The 24,676-nt window shown below is 41.4% G+C and overlaps 1 non-coding gene across 1 annotated transcript; it reads left to right on the forward strand.

Annotated features, from left to right (window-relative positions):
- The first annotated feature begins 23,311 nt into the window (after window positions 1–23,311).
- On the forward strand, window positions 23,312–23,383 carry TRNAH-GUG (transfer RNA histidin (anticodon GUG)). The gene has a single exon. It is a non-coding gene; the product is annotated as a tRNA-His (tRNA).
- Window positions 23,384–24,676: the final 1,293 nt, after the last annotated feature.

Here is a 24,676-nt window from a genome sequence, read left to right on the forward strand (position 1 = left end):
TGTGCCCCGCAGTAAGTCCACAAATTCCTTTGGAGACTTCAGGCTGAAGGCGCAAGGAACATAAGGAGTCAGCAGGCCGTTGAGTCGCTTCGCCAGTCTGTACGTGGGTGTGGGTATCTGGCTAATGATTGGCCGAAGTGGGTTTCCAGGCTTGTGCGTCTTGACATTTCCATACGCATATCCAGGTTTATATTCCCCAATGATCTTTGGCAGGTGGAGTCCGGATTTCTTGGCGTTCACAGTTTCGATCAGTTTGTGGACCTTTGCTTTTAATTCGGCTGTAGTGTCCTTCGTTACCCTTTGGAACTTAGTTTGGTCAGAGAGTATGATGTTCATTTTCGCCAGATATTCGTCTTTTTTAAGAATGACATATATTGGCGACTTGTCACCTCTCCTGACAACTATCTCCTTGTTCTCACGAAGGCTTTTAGCTGCCGCTTTAAGCTCGGGGGACAGTATGGTGCTTCTGTAGTTGCCTCGATTCTTTCCTCCTTCTGCAATAAGTTCTGCTTGTAAGGTATCTTTGGTAGTGACCTTCTTTTGTGTCTCGAGGTCGAATATGTCGTCCAACAGAATTTTCAACTCTACTTTCCGGGCCATTTCACTCGGTCTGGACATAACATGACAGTTTATGCCCAGATTTAGGAGAGTGACTTGGTCCTCAGTGAGGTTAATTCCTGCAAGGTTCAGGAAGCCATCTCTTGGTCGTGGAATTGCCATAGGTCCTCCATATAATGTTGTTAGTTTCTTGATAATCCTTGTTTCAGTGCTGAGGTGATGTTGGTCTGTGAGGATGTCGAGGTGTTGTTCAATGCGGGTACGGATACTATGGTCGATGTTGCTATTTCTCCACTCGTTTGTAGCATGAAGTAGTTGCGTTTTGTTGTCTTTGATTTCATTCTCTGCCTTGTATATCTGATCACGAATCAGATAGATTCAAGACGTCAAGACGCACAAGCCTGGAAACCCACTTCGGCCAATCATTAGCCAGATACCCACACCCACGTACAGACTGGCGAAGCGACTCAACGGCCTGCTGACTCCTTATGTTCCTTGCGCCTTCAGCCTGAAGTCTCCAAAGGAATTTGTGGACTTACTGCGGGGCACACGGGCCACAGGGATAAGAGCCTCGTTGGACGTAGAATCGCTGTTTACCAACGTACCTGTGGACGAGACAATCGGAATGATAGCCGACAGAGTGTATCGCGATCCAGCCTGTACTCCTCTTGACATGCCAGAAAGTATTCTGAGGAAACTACTCCAAGCTTGTACTAAAGAGGCACCCTTCTTGAGCCCGGATGGGCACATGTATAAGCAAGTAGATGGGGTCGCCATGGGTTCTCCCCTAGGTGTCCTGTTTGCAAACTTCTACATGGGTACCATCGAGCAAAAAGTCTTAGTCGACATGAACTTGAAACCGGCCATATACTGCAGGTATGTTGACGACATTTTTACACAGGTACCTGATGTCAGACATCTGCAGGAGCTGAAGGAGGCATTTGAGCAGAGTTCCGTGCTGCGTTTCACTTACGAGACGGAAAAGGATGGGAAGCTGCCTTTTCTAGATGTAACAGTCATGGAAAAGGGCGGAGGTTTCCACACTGCAGTCTACACTAAGGAAACAAACATAGGAATGTGCCTAAATGCCAACAGCGACTGCCCCGACAGGTACAAGAGGAGTGTTGTTAACGCATACGTCGACCGTGCTCTCAGCCACAGCTCAGAATGGAAGCAAGTCGACGAAGAACTCTGTAGGGTAAGGCAGGTTCTAGTCAATAACGGCTTCTCCAATGGTTTCATCGAAGACATCATAAGAAGGAAAGTGAAAAGCCATGCAACCTCTGAAGAGACAACTAACACAACACCTATACCCCCTATTAGACTATTTTACAGGAACTTCTTTTCCACAGCTCATAAAACGGAGGAAAGGGTCCTGAAAGATATTGTTAATAGAAACGTTATCCCTACAGACAAAAATCAGAGGATACAACTGACGATTTACTATAAAACCAGAAAAACGGCCAGCCTACTCATGAGAAACTCTCCAGACACAAAACAGAACGCTTTAAAAGAGACTAACGTCGTCTATGCCTTCAAATGCCCACTTGGGGACTGTAAGCTCCAAAAAACCCAGTATATAGGCAAGACAACAACATCTCTTTCTAGGCGTTTAACGATGCATAAGCAACAGGGCTCCATTAAGGAACATATAATCTCTTCCCATAACCAAACCATCGCCAGAGAAATCCTAGTAAACAACACAGAAATCATCGATAGATACAGCGATAGCAGGCGGCTTGACGTTTGCGAGGCACTACACATCAAGAAGTCAACACCAGCAATCAACAGCCAATTATTGCACAACTATATTCTACCCACCTCAAGACTCCGCTCCAATATAGAAGCATCAAGAAATATGGACCAATAGGCTTTCTACAAACACTTCTATTCAATACCCATTGTTTTCTGTTCTGTCTTGTGTTGATACTTTTAATACCCTATTAATATCCCCTGTTCTGTCTTGTGTTAATGCCACATCATCCTTCCCACCTCACTCAAATGTAGATATAATATCAGAGAGACGTAAGTTCTAATCAGTTGTGTATTTGTGAAGTCTTTGAAAATGTAATAAGTTTTACGAAACGCGCCCGTGTCGCGTCAGACTAGAAATAAAAATGAATTTTGGAGAAGTGATTTTTGATTTACCTCCAACAGTGAAGCGTAATGTACGAAAGATTGAGAAAATTCGTGTTAGAATTATTAATCTTACTTTTTCGGTCATATTTAATAATATATGTCTACAGGAAAGACTGCTACCAAAATATACTAATATATATATATATATATATATAAATGTACCAGTATTTGGTGTTAGGCTATGTGCCCAGTAACTATATTATTACTATTATTGATATCTATGATTTATTTATATATATATATATATATATATATATATATATATATATATATATATATATATATATATATATATATATATATATATATATATATATATATATATATATATATATATATATATATATATGTCTATGCTTGTGTATTGAATAACCATTCATGTGTGCAGTGATTAATTGAATATTCGTCCAAGAAAGGAATTACTGAGAACTCCAGTAATATATACTTGCATGCGTTATCATTAAATGAGGTGCAGTGTGTTATACCATGATAGTGAATTATTGTGTTCATTAATATAGAAATGTTTGATTGAGCTCAATATCAGTGCAGCGAAGTGTTTACGTTCTATTGCTATTGTCGCAGATATTGTGTTGTTTGAACATTTAGTGATCCTTGAGAATTTAAAGAAACAGGCACCTCACGCCAGACAAACAGATAAACGAACATTCGCGCGGTGAGAATCGCCCAGCTGATTTTGACATTGACGTGAGGGGGAGCATTGCCAGCTTGGCGATTTCATGATTATATGTGGGAACGAGCGACTTACGCATGAAATAGCTGTTTACTTGTTGATATATGGATGTGATGTCTTGAGTTTTAGGTAAAACACAAAATACCTTGGCGTTTGTATCATCCCCTCCATATTTCTTGTGTCTATATAATACATGAAAGGAAATAGAGTGATAGAAATAAATACCTGCCTGATATCAGACCTATTGAGTGTGCTCTTGCCACTGTTACCACAATTCAACAAAACCACTGACGTGTTACTGGACACGGGAAACACCAGTTGGCGACCTTGTGGTTAGTAGTAGAGCCTTTTGTTGGGGCGGGCAACCAGTTGTAAAGAGAACAAGCTGTGTTCTCACTCATTCTCGATCAGAGGCCGGTTGGGATTGACTGGGAAACTCTCCTGGCGTACAGTGGCGCTGCGAAGATAGAGTGAAGACCCGCAGGGCTACGGTGAGTGACCTTGGGTATACTGTTACTCGCCCCTCTTACAGTGAACCCCGACAATATATATATATATATATATATATATATATATATATATATATATATATATATATATATATATGTGTGTGTGTGTGTGTGTGTGTATATCACGAAAATAAACACGTGATTAAGAATGTGACAATGTCAGACCACGGAGGAAAAATGAAACAGGAATTTCCTTAAGTACTTTCGTATATTAAATACATCTTCAGAAGGTCAACCTTCTGAAGATGTATTTAATATACGAAAGTACTTAAGGAAATTCCTGTTTCATTTTTCCTCCGTGGTCTGACATTGTCACATTCTTAATCACGTGTTTATTTTCGTGATATACACACACACACACACACACACACACACACACACATATATATATATATATATATATATATATATATATATATATATATATATATATATATATATATATATATATATATATATATATATATATATATATATATGTCGTACCTAGTAGCCAGAACTCACTTCTCAGCCTACTATGCAAGGCCCGATTTGCCTAATAAGCCAAGTTTTCATGAATTAATGTTTTTTCGTCTACCTAACCTACCTAACCTAACCTAACCTAGCTTTTTTTGGCTACCTAACCTAACCTTACCTATATATATAGGTTAGGTTAGGTTAGGTAGGGTTGGTTAGGTTCGGTCATATATCTACGTTAATTTTAACTCCAATAAAAAAAAATTGACCTCATACATAGTGAAAAGGGTAGCTTTATCATTTCATAAGAAAAAAATTATAGTAAATATATTAATTCAGGAAAACTTGGCTTATTAGGCAAATCGGGCCTTGAATAGTAGGCTGAGAAGTGAGTTCTGGCTACTAGGTACGACATATATATATATATATATATATGCAATTGACGATCACAAAACACTGATCATTTTATGCGGAAAATCCACAGAGAAATATGAAATGAGGTGAACGTTTCGGCTTTGTTAAAGCCTTTGTCAACACCAGACTGACTCAAGTGAACAGTCAGTCTGGTGTTGACAAAGGCTTTAACAAAGCCGAAACGTTCACCTCATTTCATATTTCTCTGTGCATTTTCCGCATATATATATATATATATATATATATATATATATATATATATATATATATATATATATATATATATATATATATATATATATATATATATTGTGACGGTAACGCGTTGGTGTTCGGCTGATCAAAGCTAGGGGTACGGCCTCGTCACATAGAATTAAAAAAAAATAGAAAATCTGGAACTTCGTCTGTGGTAAGGTAAGGAGAAGACACACAAAACACAAGTAAATTTTAACAATGAAATTTTAATTACGTTAAAGAAAACAAAACATGAATAAAATGGACATACAAATTCGTATAATAAAATCAATCAAAGTAATAAGAATAATTAAATGACAAAATGAAAAGTTACGTTAAGACAAGTGAACAAATAACAAGAAGTGCAAATAACGTAAATATTGGTGCAGGAATATTGGCTTCAAGCTATCACCTCTCTTAGTACACGTAAGCCACAGCTTAGTCTACCAAGAAGACGTGTTAACCGTATGAAAGCACTGAATATTCTGAGGACTGAGGTCGTGGTGGCCCCAGACATCAAGTAGTATGGTGGGTGGAGTGCAGTTGCAGCTTGACCCACAGCCAATCAGCGAGGAGCCGGCGACAAGACAGGTAGTTTGGCGGTTTGAGGTGGAGCAGGTGTTCCTGGCTGTATACGTTTTGCGCTCTGGTAAACCTTGCTGGTGTTGTCGTTGTTGGATTTTTCTTCCATACTTGTTTTATATAGATGTATCGACGTATTTTTGGAGGGAAGAGCAGGCTCAATCTCTTGAAGGAGATTATCGTCACAATATATATATATATATATATATATATATATATATATATATATATATATATATATATATATATATATATATATATATATATATATATATATATATATATATATATATATATATATATATATGCGAACAAGCCAGAATGGTCCCCTGGACAATATGCAACTGAAAACTCACACCCCAGAAGTGACTCGAACCCATACTCCCAGAAGCAACGCAACTGGTATGTACAAGACGCCTTAATCCACTTGACCATCACGACCGGACATAATGAGGTGATAGCCGAGGCTATTTGAACCACCCCACCGCCGGCACTCGGATAGTTATCTTGGGCATAGCATTTTACCAAAACACCTCATTCTTAGGGGCACACGTGAGGAACACAAATGCGAACATTCAATATAATTATATATATATATATATATATATATATATATATATATATATATATATTTATATATATATATATATATATATATATATATATATATATATATATATATATATATATATATATATATGCGGAAAATCCACAGAGAAAAAAGGGGACCATTCTGGCTTGTTCGCATTTGTGTTCCTCACGTGTGCCCCTAAGAATGAGGTGATTTGGTAAAATGCTATGCCCAAGATAACTATCCGAGTGCCGGCGGTGGGGTGGTTCAAATAGCCTCGGCTATCACCTCACCTGTCCGGTCGTGATGGTCAAGTGGATTAAGGCGTCTTGTACATACCAGTTGCGTTGCTTCTGGGAGTATGGGTTCGAGTCACTTCTGGGGTGTGAGTTTTCAGATATATATATATATATCTGGTGGGAAAGGGTTCTAAAGTTTGTATATATATATATATATATATATATATATATATATATATATATATATATATATATATATATATATATATATATATATATATATATATATATATATAATAAAGGTGAAACATGGGGGGATACATAAGAGATAAATGTGAGGTGAAACATAGAGGTAACTGCAGAAGGCTTATTGGCCCATACGAGGCAGCTCCTATCTAAACACAAAGATTAATCCAGTGTAATTGGCCTGTTATGTTGGACATTGTCTTCTGTGTTGGCATCGTTATGTTCTGGTCTTGTCCTTACTCTCATGTTGGGTAGAGTAAATAGTTCCGTGATTTGGGTGTTCATGGTAGGTTGTCCTATTCTTATGTGAATTGCCTCAAGAATTTGTAATCTTCTTACATCTTGGGTTTTGTCTATTATGCAGGTATTCTCATTCAACATTTCTCTTGTTACAGTGATGTCGTGGGCTTGTCTCATGTGATTCCTAGGGGCACCGGATTGAAGATGGCATGTCAAACGCCTCGTCAGCTTGGTCGACGTCATACCTATGTACTTAGATTGAAGGTTACATCCTTCGTGGGGGAAAGTGTACATGTATACAACGCTTGACTGCTGTAGAGGGTTCTCCGTCGGCTTCGGGCTGGTTTTGATAAGGAGTTCGGAAGTCTTCCTGGTTTTGTAGAATATTATCAGGTTTATGTCTATGCTTGTGTATTGAATAACCATTCATGTGTGCAGTGATCAATTGAATATTCGTCCAAGAAATGTGATCTTGGTATATATATATATATATATATATATATATATATATATATATATATATATATATATATATAAATATATATATATATATATATATATATATATATATATATATATATATATATATATATATATATATATATATATATATATATATATATATATATATATATATATATATACACATATTAGTATATTTTTGTAGCAGTCTTTCCTGTAGACATATATTATTAAATATGACCGAAAAAATAAGATTAATAATTCTAACACGAATTTTCTCAATCTTTCGTACATTACGCTTCACTGTTGGAGGTAAATAAAAAATCACTTCTCCAAAATTCATTTTTATTTCTAGTCTGACGCGACACGGGCACGTTTCGTAAAACTTATTACATTTTCAAAGACTTCACAAATACACAACTGATTAGAACTTACGTATCTCCGATTTTATATCTACATTTGAGTGAGGTGGGAGGGGTGATGTGGCATTAACACAAGACAGAACAAGAGGGGATATTAATAGGGTAATAAAAGTATCAACACAAGACAGAACACAAACAATGGGTATTGAATAGAAGTGTTTGTAGAAAGCCTATTGGTCCATATTTCTTGATGCTTCTATATTGGAGCGGAGTCTTGAGGTGGGTAGAATATAATTGTGCAATAATTGGCTGTTGATTGCTGGTGTTGACACCTTGATGTGTAGTGCCTCGCAAACGTCAAGCCGCCTGCTTTCGCTGTATCTATCGATGATTTCTGTGTTGTTTACTAGGATTTCTCAGGCGATGGTTTGGTTGTGGGAAGAGATTATATGTTCCTTAATGGAGCCCTGTTGCTTATGCATCGTTAAACGCCTAGAAAGAGATGTTGTTGTCTTGCCTATATACTGGGTTTTTTGGAGCTTACAGTCCCCAAGTGGGCATTTGAAGGCATAGACGACGTTAGTCTCTTTTAAAGCGTTCTGTTTTGTGTCTGGAGAGTTTCTCATGAGTAGGCTGGCCGTTTTTCTGGTTTTATAGTAAATCGTCAGTTGTATCCTCTGATTTTTGTCTGTAGGGATAACGTTTCTATTACCAATATCTTTCAGGACCCTTTCCTCCGTTTTATGAGCTGTGGAAAAGAAGTTCCTGTAAAATAGTCTAATAGGGGGTATAGGTGTTGTGTTAGTTGTCTCTTCAGAGGTTGCATGGCTTTTCACTTTCCTTCTTATGATGTCTTCGATAAAACCATTGGAGAAGCCGTTATTGACTAGGACCTGCCTTACCCTACAGAGTTCTTCGTCGACTTGCTTCCATTCTGAGCTGTGGCTGAGAGCACGGTCGACATATGCGTTAACAACACTCCTCTTGTACCTGTCAGGGCAGTCGCTGTTGGCATTTAGGCACATTCCTATGTTTGTTTCCTTAGTGTAGACTGCAGTGTGGAAACCTCCGCCCTTTTCCATGACTGTTACATCTAGAAAGGGCAGCTTCCCATCCTTTTCCGTCTCGTAAGTGAAACGCAGCACGGAACTCTGCTCAAATGCCTCCTTCAGCTCCTGCAGATGTCTGACATAAGGTACCTGTGTAAAAATGTCGTCAACATACCTGCAGTATATGGCCGGTTTCAAGTTCATGTCGACTAAGACTTTTTGCTCGATGGTACCCATGTAGAAGTTTGCAAACAGGACACCTAGGGGAGTACCCATGGCGACCCCATCTACTTGCTACTACATGTGCCCATCCGGGCTCAAGAAGGGTGCCTCTTTAGTACAAGCTTGGAGTAGTTTCCTCAGAATATTTTCTGGTATGTCAAGAGGAGTACAGGCTGGATCACGATACACTCTGTCGGCTATCATTCCGATTGTCTCGTCCACAGGTACGTTGGTAAGAATTTTGGAGAATTGATTTTTGATTTACCTCCAACAGTGAAGCGAAATGTACGAAAGATTGAGAAAATTCGTGTTAGAATTATTAATCTTACTTTTTCGGTCATATTTAATAATATATGTCTACAGGAAAGACTGCTACCAAAATATACTAATACATATATATATATATATATATATATATATATATATATATATATATATATATATATATATATATATATATATATATATATACATATATATATATATATATATATATATATATATATATATATATATATATATATATATATATATATATATGTATGTATATATATATATATATATATATATATATATATATTTATATATATATATATATATATATATATATATATATATATATATATATATATAGTACCGTGATACCCAGGAGGGCATGGGTTCGAATCCTGGCCGAGGTTATATATATATATATATATATATATATATATATATATATATATATATATATATATATATATATATATATATATATATATGTATATATATATATATATATATATATACATATATATATATATATATATACATATATATATATATATATATATATATATATATATATATATATATATATATATATATATATATATATATATATACATATATATATATATATATATATATATATATATATGTATATATATATATATATATATATATATATATATATATATATATATATATATATATATATATATATATATATAACTGAAAACTCACACCCCAGAAGTGACTCGAACCCATACTCCCACAACTGGTATGTACAGGGACGCCTTAATCCGCTTGACCATCACGACCGGACATAAGGAAGTGATAGCCGAGGCTATATGAACCACTTCCCCGCCGGCACTCGGATGGTAATCTTGGGCATAGCATTTTATCAAATCACCTCATTCTTTGGGGCACACGTGAGGAACACAAATGCAAACAAGCCTGAATGGTCCCCAGGACTATATACAACTGAAAACTCACACCCCAGAAGTGACTCGAACCCATACTCCCACAACTGGTATGTACAGGGACGCCTTAATCCGCTTGACCATCACGACCGGACATAAGGAAGTGATAGCCGAGGCTATATGAACCACTTCCCCGCCGGCACTCGGATGGTAATCTTGGGCATAGCATTTTATCAAATCACCTCATTCTTTGGGGCACACGTGAGGAACACAAATGCAAACAAGCCTGAATGGTCCCCAGGACTATATACAACTGAAAACTCACACCCCAGAAGTGACTCGAACCCATACTCCCACAACTGGTATGTACAGGGACGCCTTAATCCGCTTGACCATCACGACCGGACATAAGGAAGTGATAGCCGAGGCTATATGAACCACTTCCCCGCCGGCACTCGGATGGTAATCTTGGGCATAGCATTTTATCAAATCACCTCATTCTTTGGGGCACACGTGAGGAACACAAATGCAAACAAGCCTGAATGGTCCCCAGGACTATATACAACTGAAAACTCACACCCCAGAAGTGACTCGAACCCATACTCCCACAACTGGTATGTACAAGGACGCCTTAATCCGCTTGACCATCACGACCGGACATAAGGAAGTGATAGCCGAGGCTATATGAACCACTTCCCCGCCGGCACTCGGATGGTAATCTTGGGCATAGCATTTTATCAAATCACCTCATTCTTTGGGGCACACGTGAGGAACACAAATGCAAACAAGCCTGAATGGTCCCCAGGACTATATACAACTGAAAACTCACACCCCAGAAGTGACTCGAACCCATACTCCCACAACTGGTATGTACAGGGACGCCTTAATCCGCTTGACCATCACGACCGGACATAAGGAAGTGATAGCCGAGGCTATATGAACCACTTCCCCGCCGGCACTCGGATGGTAATCTTGGGCATAGCATTTTATCAAATCACCTCATTCTTTGGGGCACACGTGAGGAACACAAATGCAAACAAGCCTGAATGGTCCCCAGGACTATATACAACTGAAAACTCACACCCCAGAAGTGACTCGAACCCATACTCCCACAACTGGTATGTACAGGGACGCCTTAATCCGCTTGACCATCACGACTGGACATAAGGAAGTGATAGCCGAGGCTATATGAACCACTTCCCCGCCGGCACTCGGATGGTAATCTTGGGCATAGCATTTTATCAAATCACCTCATTCTTTGGGGCACACGTGAGGAACACAAATGCAAACAAGCCTGAATGGTCCCCAGGACTATATACAACTGAAAACTCACACCCCAGAAGTGACTCGAACCCATACTCCCACAACTGGTATGTACAGGGACGCCTTAATCCGCTTGACCATCACGACCGGACATAAGGAAGTGATAGCCGAGGCTATATGAACCACTTCCGCGCCGGCACTCGGATGGTAATCTTGGGCATAGCATTTTATCAAATCACCTCATTCTTTGGGGCACACGTGAGGAACACAAATGCAAACAAGCCTGAATGGTCCCCAGGACTATATACAACTGAAAACTCACACCCCAGAAGTGACTCGAACCCATACTCCCACAACTGGTATGTACAGGGACGCCTTAATCCGCTTGACCATCACGACCGGACATAAGGAAGTGATAGCCGAGGCTATATGAACCACTTCCCCGCCGGCACTCGGATGGTAATCTTGGGCATAGCATTTTATCAAATCACCTCATTCTTTGGGGCACACGTGAGGAACACAAATGCAAACAAGCCTGAATGGTCCCCAGGACTATTTGTGGGAGTTGTGGGAGTATGGGTTCGAGTCACTTCTGGGGTGTGAGTTTTCAGTTGTATATAGTCCTGGGGACCATTCAGGCTTGTTTGCATTTGTGTTCCTCACGTGTGCCCCAAAGAATGAGGTGATTTGATAAAATGCTATGCCCAAGATTACCATCCGAGTGCCGGCGGGGAAGTGGTTCATATAGCCTCGGCTATCACTTCCTTATGTCCGGTCGTGATGGTCAAGCGGATTAAGGCGTCCCTGTACATACCAGTTGTGGGAGTATGGGTTCGAGTCACTTCTGGGGTGTGAGTTTTCAGTTGTATATAGTCCTGGGGACCATTCAGGCTTGTTTGCATTTGTGTTCCTCACGTGTGCCCCAAAGAATGAGGTGATTTGATAAAATGCTATGCCCAAGATTACCATCCGAGTGCCGGCGGGGAAGTGGTTCATATAGCCTCGGCTATCACTTCCTTATGTCCGGTCGTGATGGTCAAGCGGATTAAGGCGTCCCTGTACATACCAGTTGTGGGAGTATGGGTTCGAGTCACTTCTGGGGTGTGAGTTTTCAGTTGTATATAGTCCTGGGGACCATTCAGGCTTGTTTGCATTTGTGTTCCTCACGTGTGCCCCAAAGAATGAGGTGATTTGATAAAATGCTATGCCCAAGATTACCATCCGAGTGCCGGCGGGGAAGTGGTTCATATAGCCTCGGCTATCACTTCCTTATGTCCGGTCGTGATGGTCAAGCGGATTAAGGCGTCCCTGTACATACCAGTTGTGGGAGTATGGGTTCGAGTCACTTCTGGGGTGTGAGTTTTCAGTTGTATATAGTCCTGGGGACCATTCAGGCTTGTTTGCATTTGTGTTCCTCACGTGTGCCCCAAAGAATGAGGTGATTTGATAAAATGCTATGCCCAAGATTACCATCCGAGTGCCGGCGGGGAAGTGGTTCATATAGCCTCGGCTATCACTTCCTTATGTCCGGTCGTGATGGTCAAGCGGATTAAGGCGTCCCTGTACATACCAGTTGTGGGAGTATGGGTTCGAGTCACTTCTGGGGTGTGAGTTTTCAGTTGTATATAGTCCTGGGGACCATTCAGGCTTGTTTGCATTTGTGTTCCTCACGTGTGCCCCAAAGAATGAGGTGATTTGATAAAATGCTATGCCCAAGATTACCATCCGAGTGCCGGCGGGGAAGTGGTTCATATAGCCTCGGCTATCACTTCCTTATGTCCGGTCGTGATGGTCAAGCGGATTAAGGCGTCCCTGTACATACCAGTTGTGGGAGTATGGGTTCGAGTCACTTCTAGGGTGTGAGTTTTCAGTTGTATATAGTCCTGGGGACCATTCAGGCTTGTTTGCATTTGTGTTCCTCACGTGTGCCCCAAAGAATGAGGTGATTTGATAAAATGCTATGCCCAAGATTACCATCCGAGTGCCGGCGGGGAAGTGGTTCATATAGCCTCGGCTATCACTTCCTTATGTCCGGTCGTGATGGTCAAGCGGATTAAGGCGTCCCTGTACATACCAGTTGTGGGAGTATGGGTTCGAGTCACTTCTGGGGTGTGAGTTTTCAGTTGTATATAGTCCTGGGGACCATTCAGGCTTGTTTGCATATATATATATATATATATATATATATATATATATATATATATATATATATATATATATATATATATTAGTATATTTTGGTAGCAGTCTTTCCTGTAGACATATATTATTAAATATGACCGAAAAAGTAAGATTAATAATTCTAACACGAATTTTCTCAATCTTTCATACATTACGCTTCACTGTTGGAGGTAAATCAAAAATCACTTCTGCAAAATTCATTTTTATTTCTAGTCTGACGCGACACGGGCGCGTTTCGTAAAACTTATTACATTTTCAAAGACTTCACAAATACACAACTGATTAGAACGTATCTCTGATTTTATATCTACATTTGAGTGAGGTGGGAAGGGTGATGTGGCATTAACACAAGACAGAACAGGAGGGGATATTAATAGGGTATTAAAAGTATCAACACAAGACAGAACAGAAACAATGGGTATTGAATAGAAGTGTTTGTAGAAAGCCTATTGGTCCATATTTCTTGATGCTTCTATATTGGAGTGGAGTCTTGAGGTGGGTAGAATATAGTTGTGACAACTATATTCTACCCACCTCAAGACTCCACTCCAATATAGAAGCATCAAGAAATATGGACCAATAGGCTTTCTACAAACACTTCTATTCAATACCCATTGTTTCTGTTCTGTCTTGTGTTGATACTTTTAATACCCTATTAATATCCCCTCCTGTTCTGTCTTGTGTTAATGCCACATCACCCTTCCCACCTCACTCAAATGTAGATATAAAATCAGAGATACGTTCTAATCAGTAGTGTATTTGTGAAGTCTTTGAAAATGTAATAAGTTTTACGAAACGCGCCCGTGTCGCGTCAGACTAGAAATAAAAATGAATTTTGGAGAAGTGATTTTTGATTTACCTCCAACAGTGAAGCGTAATGTACGAAAGATTGAGAAAATTCGTGTTAGAATTATTAATCTTACTTTTTCGGTCATATTTAATAATATATATATATATATATATATATATATATATATATATATATATATATATATATATATATATATATATATATATATATATATATATATATATATATATATATATATATATATATATATATATATATATATGTGTGTATATATATAAAAGTTTGTGAGGGTCCCACCTCTGGTGCCAATGTGGGGACCCATAGCCTCGAAGAAGAACATAAAAAGTATTCAGAGGAGACCTTGTGGTTTCTCACTTAACACTAATATTATCTTCTACTACCACCCCCATTCTTCTGAATGTACACATATATATTTGTTTTATTTGAACTTTGTTACAAAAAAGGAGTTACATATAGGGTACAAAGATGGTTATCATAGGTTGTCGAGTTCCTCCAGATCCTCGGATGGCGGGCAGGAACCTTGAATGCAGTGCGCATTTCCTCTCTTTATCGCTACGCTGAGGCGCTGGAAAAGAAAGCTGGCAGCTCTAGGGTCCCTTGTTGTGTTAATGAGCCTAGAACCCAGTTCCTTCAAAAAACTGGTAGCACTTTTACCCCAGGCGCCGAGTGTCTCAAAAGCAATGGGGACAAAATTGTAGTGGTGATCCAGTTCTCTGTACTTACGGGATATGGCTGTTTCCCTGTGGGTGGCAGCGCCACTTGGTTGTGCAACACTGAGGTCAATGTAGGTGTTAGCCAGGGTTGATACGCACGTGTAGTCCCATACCAACTGCTTGCCATTCTTCCAGGGGTTCACTGTGATACCATCCGGGCGACCAATAAGAGTATCAGAGTTACGGGGAGTTAAGTAACGGGGCTCTCTTTCAGCTGGGCAACCAGCTGTGGTGAGGCTCCTCTTGATGATGTCGTTAACTTCACTGTGCCTCGAATGCCATCCCCCTGTGCTTTGGCAGAGTAGGCCATGGTGGCCGTACCTGTCAACCACCACCTCGCCGCAAATACACCTATATCTGGTGTGGATTGGGGCAGCAAGTCGGAGAGCCACAGCAATTCGGAGGGCGTGTGGTGTGAGACGCATGCCACTTGCCGACATTTTGGTTGCTAACAGGACATCCCCTGCATGTGGGGGATATATATATATATATATATATATATATATATATATATATATATATATATATATATATATATATATATATATATATATATATATATATATATATATATATATTGTGACGGTAACGCGTTGGTGTTCGGCTGTTCAAAGCTAGGGGTATGGCCTCGTCACATAGAATAAAAAAAAATAGAAAATCTGGAACTTCGTCTGTGGTAAGGTAAGGAGAAGACACACAAAACACAAGTAAATTTTAACAATGGGATTTTAATTACGTTAGATAAACAAAACATGAATAAAATGGACATACAAATTCGTATAATAAAATCAATCAATCAAAATAATAAGAATAATTAAATGAAAAAATGAAAAGTTATGTTAAGACAAGTGAGCAATAACATGCTGTGAAATATACAATAAAATGAGAGGTGCAGGAATATTGGCTTTAAGCTATCACCTCTCTCAGTACACGTAAAGCCAAAGCTCAGTCTACCAGGAAGAAGTATTAACCGTATGAAAGCACTGAATATTCTGATGACTGAGGTCGTGGCGGCCCCAGACATCAAGTAGTATGGTGGGTGAGTGCAGTAGCAGCTGGACCGGCGGCCAATCAGCGAGGAGCCGGCAGCAAGACAGGTAGTTTGGCGGTGTGAGGTGTAGCAGGTGTTCCTGGCTGCATACGTTTTGCGCTCTGGCAAACCTTGCTGGTGTTGTTGTCGTTGTTGGACATTTCTTCCATAGTAGTTTTATATAGATGTATCGACGTATTTGTGGAGGGAAGAGCAGGCTCAATCTCTTGAAGGAGATTATCGTCACAACTCTCCCCCGAAGCCTGCGGTTCTGGAAGAAGTACGTCGTTATGTGGTGGAGTAATGGATGGAGTCGCTTCTACTTCATAAACTCTGGAGAGATCATGGGCTAAGATGTTGTCGGAATCTTGGCATAGTGTGTCTCCAGGTTGAATTTCTGCAGTTAGCAAGCCCATAGTAGAAGACGTTGAGATGAGAAGTGGGCGTGCTGCAGGAGGTGTAGGATGGTGTGGTCCGTGTTGATGGTAGACCGAGCACTTTGCAGGTGTGGAGTGAAGTGCTGGAGCTTCAGGATGATGAAGAGTAGCTCCTTGCCAATTGTTCCGTAGTTCCTTGTAGCAGTAGTCGCTGACAGGTGTATTCTCCTCGCTTCGTTGCTGCATCACGACACCACCAACGTCGGTACCACTGGCGTCGACATGGAGGATGAAGGGCTTATCTGACGAGGTGAGAGTGGAATTAGAATAGGGCAAAGGAGCACGATTATTATCCTGAAAGTATTTGGGAAGATCATTAAGGATTTCGGAATTAGAAAGCGCTGACTCCTTGTCAGTGCTTTCGGGAGAAGAAGCTGGGAAGGTCTCACTGTGGATGTAGGGTTCTGTGAAGGTAGAACAGTTAATCAGGACAGTGGGAGGAGTACCATTATATTGCTTCAGGAGGTTGACGTGGCACAGCTGGGTCTTCCGCCGCCTATCTGGAGTCTCTATAGCGTAGTTGTTGTTGCTTCTGCACTCTTTGACGCGGTAGGGTCCTGAAAACCTGTTTTGTAAAGGTGAACCTGGGATAGGGAAGTATGCTAGAATGAAGTCTCCTGGCTTAAATTTTCGTACTTTGCTGGTCTGGTTGTAATGAGTCTTCATCCTCTCCTGGGCTTTCAATAGATTATCATGTGCAAAGCGGTGGACTCTCTCTAGAATGTGTTGAAGGTTTTGAAGAAACTGGGGCACATTCTGATGCTCACTGAAGGTGGCATCTCGGAGAGAGTCTTTGAAAGCCTTAAGGGGAGTACGGCACTTACAGCCGTAGAGCATCTCATAAGGAGATACTCCTAGGGACTCATTGGGGAGACTTCTGTAAATACACATTATAAGGTCGATTTGCTTATCCCAATCCTTAGAGGTTTCACTACAAAACTTTTTCAAGAGTGCTTTGATAGTCTGATGACTACGTTCAAGAGAACCCTGTGAAGCAGGATGATAGGGGCTGGACAATACCGGTTTGATGTTGAACTCCTCCAGTGTCCTTTTGAAGAGATCACTGGTGAAGTTGGTACCACAGTCGCTCTGAATCTCCCTGGGAAATCCGTATTGAGTGAAGATCTTCAATAGATGTTTTACAACCGTAGCAGCCGTGATGTTCTTCACTGGAACTGCTATGGGAAATCTGGTGGTAGGACACAGGATGGTTAGGATGTAGGCGTTACCTGAACTGGTCCGAGGTAAAGGACCAACACAGTCTATTATGAGTCTGTGGAAAGGTTCCGCAGGCACCTGTATGGGAATCAGTGGCGCTCTGGGAATGGAGATGTTCGGTTTGCCTGCCATCTGACATGTATGACACTGTTTTACGTACTGTTTGACGCTATTTACCATACCTGGCCAGTAGTAGTCTTGACGAATTCCATGGTAAGTCTTGTTGAAGCCGTAGTGGGAGAGTGCTCCGTGGGCCAGGTGTAGAATAGTGGGCCGCAGGCTGGTAGGAATCACAAGTTGTTCGATGTTGGCCCAGTCGTCCTCCTCCTTCAGTTTACTGGGTCTATATCTGCGGTAGAGCAAGTCGTTCTCTAGGAAAAACCCAGGAATACTGTCGGGTTGAGTCTCAGCCTGGAAAAACAATGGTGTTAAAGTAAGATCTTCCCTCTGCAACTTACGGAACTCCAACTTGGTCAGATGCGGGGGTAGTTTCTGAGGGTCTTGAGGGACAGCGGTAGCAGTAGAATCAGCTGGCTGTGGACGTGCGGCTTGTGCACGGGTGGTCACGAGAACCGGAGGAGAAACTTCATCACTCTCTTGAACCTCTGCTGGAACATACGCTAGAATAGGGTTTATTGGCACAGAGTTACACACCTGGGGTTTGTCCATGACGATCAGGTTGGTTGGTTGCAGGTCTTCTGCCAAGTCATTGCCTAGGAGAAGTTGCACTCCAGGCATGGGAAAAGGCTTTTCCCTGACGGCGACTTGGACTTCTCCGTTCACGTAGGAACAATCCAGGTGGACTCTGGCGAGAGGGTATGGAGTGGTAGCAGTGAGGTCAGTGATGAAGACAGTTTCTCCGGTGTAGACGATGTTGGGCACAGCCGACTTCAAGATGATCGATTGAAGAGCCGCTGTGTCCCTCAAGATCTTCAATTTGAAACATCCCTCCGGATTTGAACCGTTGGCAGAGACAGTTCCAGTATACAGGTGGTTACTGAAAAGAGAAAGATCATTAACATTAACACCAACATTCATCACAGGCTTACCGGACTTAGGAGGAGTTGGTTTGGGTTTTTGTGGGTCAGTGGTTCCCTTGTATTGAGACTTACCACACTTGTCTATGGTATGTCCATAGAGTCTACAATACTTGCAGTACAGTTGCGAACCAGCTTGATCGGGGCTCACTTTCTCGTAACTGTACCACGACTTCTTACTGGAGGATGGTTCGGGTGTCAGCCGGTGGATGAGGCTGTAAGTGTCAGCCGACTTAGCACACTTCAGGTAGTCGGTTTCTTCTTTATCTGCTAAGTAGAGACGGACAGGGGGCGGCACACGTCTCAAGAATTCTTCAACAAGCATCAGGTTGACGAGTTCTGTAAAAGTAGAGACATGTGCTGCTTCCAGCCATTTCATGAAATATCTCCGTTTTGTGTTAGCAAACTCAAGGAAGGTAGTGGTACTTGCCTTCAGGTGGTCACGGAATTTCCTTCTATAACTTTCCGTGGAAAGGAGGTAGGCGTCCAACACTGCTTGTTTCAGAGTCTGGTAGTCATTCTCAGACGCCAGAGTACTGAGTGTGACTGCAGCTCTACCTGTAAGATGGACTCTGAGAAGTGTGGCCCATTGGTCGACAGGCCAACTGAGTTGATTAGCAAGGGTTTCAAAGGTGGTGAAAAACACATCAACTTCTGCTTCTACAAAGGATGGCATTAACTTACTTGCATGTGATATATTAAAACTGACGGGAAGATTGGCAGTAGCTTGCTGGCGTTGAGCGAGGTGTGAAGTTTCCAACGTGTATTCTCGTTGACGACACTCTAGAGCCAGAGTCGCTTGTTGCTTGTCATGTTCGCGTTGCATCTCCAACTCGCGTTGTTTGATTTCAAGCTGTACGCGTTCCCGCTCCTGGAGTGTTTTAAGCTGTACGCGTTCCCGCTCCTGGAGTGTTTCAAGCTGTACGCGTTCCCGCTCCTGGAGCATTGCAACCTCACGTTCCTGGAGGGCGAGTTCACGTTGCTTGTGGGCGATTTCTCGTTCTTGTCCTTCCCTTTGTATGGCAGCTGTTCGTTCTTGTTGTTCGAGGGCTTCCCTTTGTTGTTCGCGGGCTTCCCTTTGCTGCTCACGTTCAATCTTGGCCAGCTCTAGTTTGAGTTTCATCGTTGCCAAATCAGTTTTATCTGCAATATAGTAAGTTTCATGAGTTTCAGAGTCTATCTTACCTTGCTCTAGGAAATGATCCAGCAACAGGTTGTGTATTTCACTCTTGTTGGCTTGGTAGGGAACTGTTAGTTGATACTCATGTGCAAGAGTTTGTAATTCAGTCTTCTTGGCATGACTTAAAGTCCCTATTGCACCTGCTGGATCTGCGCGGAAAGCTTGGAGACGAAACATGGTGAAATTAGCAAATAAAGGTACAACGAATATTCAATAGTGAATGTCAGAAACAGGACAACGTGGCAACTGGTACCTATCCTGTGGGATCTTTAACAATTAAAGTTAAGTACAAGATGTTAAATGATTAATTTAAATCAAGGGCGCAGGAAATCTTGTACCCGGTACTCATGTAAGAGGATAAGGGCAAGAAAATCCTACTAACAAATGAAACAGAGTTTCGAAAACAAATGAAACAGTTAATTGCCTCAAAAGTAAAATTGGTAGTCCAAGGATGTAGGCATACCTTGCCGAGTCTCTATAGGACATAAAGCAAGTTTTTCCTACTGAATTTAATATGATACTTACAGAATTAGCGAACTTTTGTGCTCTGAAAAAGTAAGCTAATTCCCTACCGTTGCATGTATCATCATCTCTGACTGACGTGTAGGGGTGCGAGGTGTCAACTGGTGACGAGAACTGCTGCTGAGGTCCCAATTCAGCAACTAAAGTTCGAGCTAGAGGAACTATGGCCCTCTTTGTCCTCCTACAGTCAGATGGCAGAAGATTGGGTGCTCTTGACCCGGGGCAGACCACAGTACCAGGGTACCAATATGATGATCTGTCAAAAATGAGAAATATCCAAGGGACAAAGATGGTAAACACGAGTAATAACACGGAGGGAGAGATGACCAATTAAGAGTATGACTGCGGCCTACAGTCACCACGTAATCCAAAGTTGTCTCACCTTCACCATATGTTACTCTCGTAATGCACAATACACTGCACCATATAATAAATTAAATTGAATATGAAAAATAGTAAAAGCTACGTTAACAAAGTTAAATACGCTTACCATTAATTACCACTTGGCACCAGTACCTGAGTGAAGCTCCTAGGACAGGCCCCCATATAATATATGATGGTAACGCGTTGGTGTTCGGCTGTTCAAAGCTAGGGGTATGGCCTCGTCACATAGAATAAAAAAAAATAGAAAATCTGGAACTTCGTCTGTGGTAAGGTAAGGAGAAGACACACAAAACACAAGTAAATTTTAACAATGGAATTTTAATTACGTTAGATAAACAAAACATGAATAAAATGGACATACAAATTCGTATAATAAAATCAATCAATCAAAATAAGAATAATTAAATGAAAAAATGAAAAGTTACGTTAAGACAAGTGAGCAATAACAAGCTGTACAATATACAATAAAATGAGAGGTGCAGGAATATTGGCTTTAAGCTATCACCTCTCTCAGTACATGTAAAGCCAAAGCTCAGTCTACCAGGAAGAAGTGTTAACCGTATGAAAGCACTGAATATTCTGAGGACTGAGGTCGTGGCGCCCCCAGACATCAAGTAGTATGGTGGGTGAGTGCAGTAGCAGCTGGACCGGCGGCCAATCAGCGAGGAGCCGGCAACAAGACAGGTAGTTTGGCGGTTTGAGGTGTAGCAGGTGTTCCTGGCTGCATACGTTTTGCGCTCTGGCAAACCTTGCTGGTGTTGTTGTCGTTGTTGGACATTTCTTTCATAGTAGTTTTATATAGATGTATCAACGTATTTGTGGAGGGAAGAGCAGGCTCAATCTCTTGAAGGAGATTATCGTCACAATATATATATATATATATATATATATTTATATTTATATATTGTGTGTTGCATTGTGTTCTGGGAATGTGAGGATGAGAATGATGAGAATATCTCTGACGATGATGAAAATATCTCTGACGATGATGAGAATATCTCCGACGATGATGAGAATATCTCTGACGATGATGAGAATATCTCTGGCGATGATGAGAATATCTCAGACGATGATGAGAATATCTCTGACGATGATGAGAATATCTCTGACGATGATGAGAATATCTCTGACGATGAAGAGAATATCTCTGACGATGATGAGGATATCTCTGACGATGATGAGAATATCTCTGACGATGTTGAGAATATCTCTGACGATGATGAGAATATCTCTGGCAATAATGTGGTTGTGGGGTAGAGATTACACCTTGTTTATCGTGACGTTGTTGTCTGTACAATGTCAGATGCTTGGAAAGACATGTTGTCATACCTATTTAATGACGTTGTTGGAGCTGACAGTCCATAAGTGTGCTCATGAAGGTAGAAACGACATTCACCTCTCTCGAGGCCTATCACTGTGTGGTTGATTTCTTGACTGTCTGTTTGGCTTTCTCTCCTTCCATTTCTCCATCTCTCTCTTTCTCGCCCTCATCTTCTCTCCAGCCATCCATAGTACCCAAACTTACAGTGAACCCTAACATATTAGAGTTATAGGAGACGAGGGCGACCTTACAGGCACGGTATGTATAGAGTTATGAATAATTCTGTGGCCATATTCCTGGGGATAGTCCTTACGTTGATCTGATGTTGTTTATGCAACCCGACCTCTCACCTTGCACGTCTCGCTTTGGGCCTTGTGGTCCCCCAACGGACGAATTACAAGGTACAATGAACAGTAGCGGGTCTCACATATCCACGTTTTCTGTACATGGATAAGTTGGGTTAGATAGGTTACGTTGGTTTGTTCATTTACTTTTTTTGGTAGAAACTTTGTGTAGAGACCAGGATACACATACTAAAGGTATGTAGGAGGGGGGGGGGCGAGGAGAAGGAGGGAGAAAGAGAGAGAGAGACAGAGACAGAGACAGAGAGATAGAGAGAGAGAGAGAGAGAGAGAGAGATAGAGAGAGAGAGAGAGAGAGAGAGAGAGAGAGAGAGAGAGAGAGAGAGAGAGAGAGAGAGAGAGAGAGAGAGAGAGAGAGAGAGAGAGAGAGAGAGAGAGAGAGAGAGAGAGAGAGAGAGAGAGAAGGAGAGAGAGAGAGAGAGAGAGAGAGAGAGAGAGAGAGAGAGAGAGAGAGAGAGAGAGAGAGAGAGAGAGAGAGAGAGAGAGAGAGAGAGAGAGAGAGAGAGAGAGAGAGAGAGAGAGAGAGAGAGAGAGAGAGAGAGAGAGAGAGAGAGAGAGAGAGAGAGAGAGAGAGAGAGAGAGAGAGAGAGAGAGAGAGAGAGAGAGAGAAGACAGAGAGAGGTCTATTCTCGTCAATAACCACCAACCACCCACCTCTACATGTACACCCACGGTGGCCGTGATCGTATAGTGGTTAGTACATTGCGTTGTGGCCGCAATAACCCAGGTTCGAATCATGGTCACGGCAGGTGATTGTATTTTATGAGAGATGTTTAAAACTTACATCAACTCCTGTAGAAATACAATTTTTTTATTATGCACCCCATGCCCAACCCGTGGGTGGTTGTGGAAAGGGTTACAGAGGCACACAATGGGTTCAGAAACTAAACCCCATAGCTCGTTTAGCTAAACACGTGACAATCTTTTGAAGCTAGTTACACAATTGTTAATGTCATATATACATGTACGTATACAGTATATACAATAATTTACACAAATACATATACACATCGATAATCTTTTTATATCACAAGTGATTCAACAAGAGGCTCACAACAGTCACTATACAAGGCACTTAACATCTATGGTGAGTAACCACAGTTATTAGTCTTGTTCCACACCCACCCAACTGGGCGGCAGCTTTACAGTCATGTGCTCCGCGGCCACCTAACTGGGCGGCAGCTTTACAGTCATGTGCTCCGCACCCACCCAAATGGGCGGCAGCTTTACAGTCATTTTCTCCTCACCCACCCAACTGGGCGGCAGCTTAACAGTCATGTGCTCCACACCCATCCAACTGGGCGGCAGCTTAACAGTCATGTGCTGCTCACCCACCCAAATGGGCGACAGCTTTAGTCATTTGCTCCACACCCACCCAAATAGGCGGCAGCTTTACAGTCATGTGCTCCACACCCACACAAATGGGCGACAGCTTTACAGTCATTTGCTCCGCACCCACCTAAATGGGCGGCAGCTTTACAGTCATTTTCTCCTCACCCACCCAACTGGGCGGCAGCTTAACAGTCATGTGCTCCACACCCATAGAACTGGGCGGCAGCTTAACAGTCATGTGCTCCACACCCACCCAAATGGGCGACAGCTTTACAGTCATGTGCTCCACACCCATCCAACTTGGCGGCAGCTTTACAGTCATGTGCTCCACACCCACCCAACTGGGCGGCAGCTTTACAGTCATGAGCTCCACACCCACCCAACTGGGCGGCAGCTTTACAGTCATGTGCGTGAAGAGCCCAGAGAAAGTACACCCATGACTCACCCTTTGAACCTCCTTGGTAAGGTCAGCCATGTGACCTTAGATTCAGCTAGAGGTAATTGAAATACTTCCTGGCTACACCCTAGTCTAGGGGCACCTGACAGCCGGTTGGACAGTGCTTCGGATTTGGAGTCCTGAGCTTCCGGGTTCAATCACCGGTGGAGGCGGAGACAAATGGGCAAAATTTTTCTTTCACCCTGATGCCCCTGTTACCTAGCAGTAAATATGAACCTGGGATTTAGACAACTGCTACGAGCTGCTTCCTGG

Source organism: Procambarus clarkii, chromosome 30 (genome assembly GCF_040958095.1).
Source record: "Procambarus clarkii isolate CNS0578487 chromosome 30, FALCON_Pclarkii_2.0, whole genome shotgun sequence".
Taxonomy (NCBI): domain Eukaryota; kingdom Metazoa; phylum Arthropoda; class Malacostraca; order Decapoda; family Cambaridae; genus Procambarus; species Procambarus clarkii.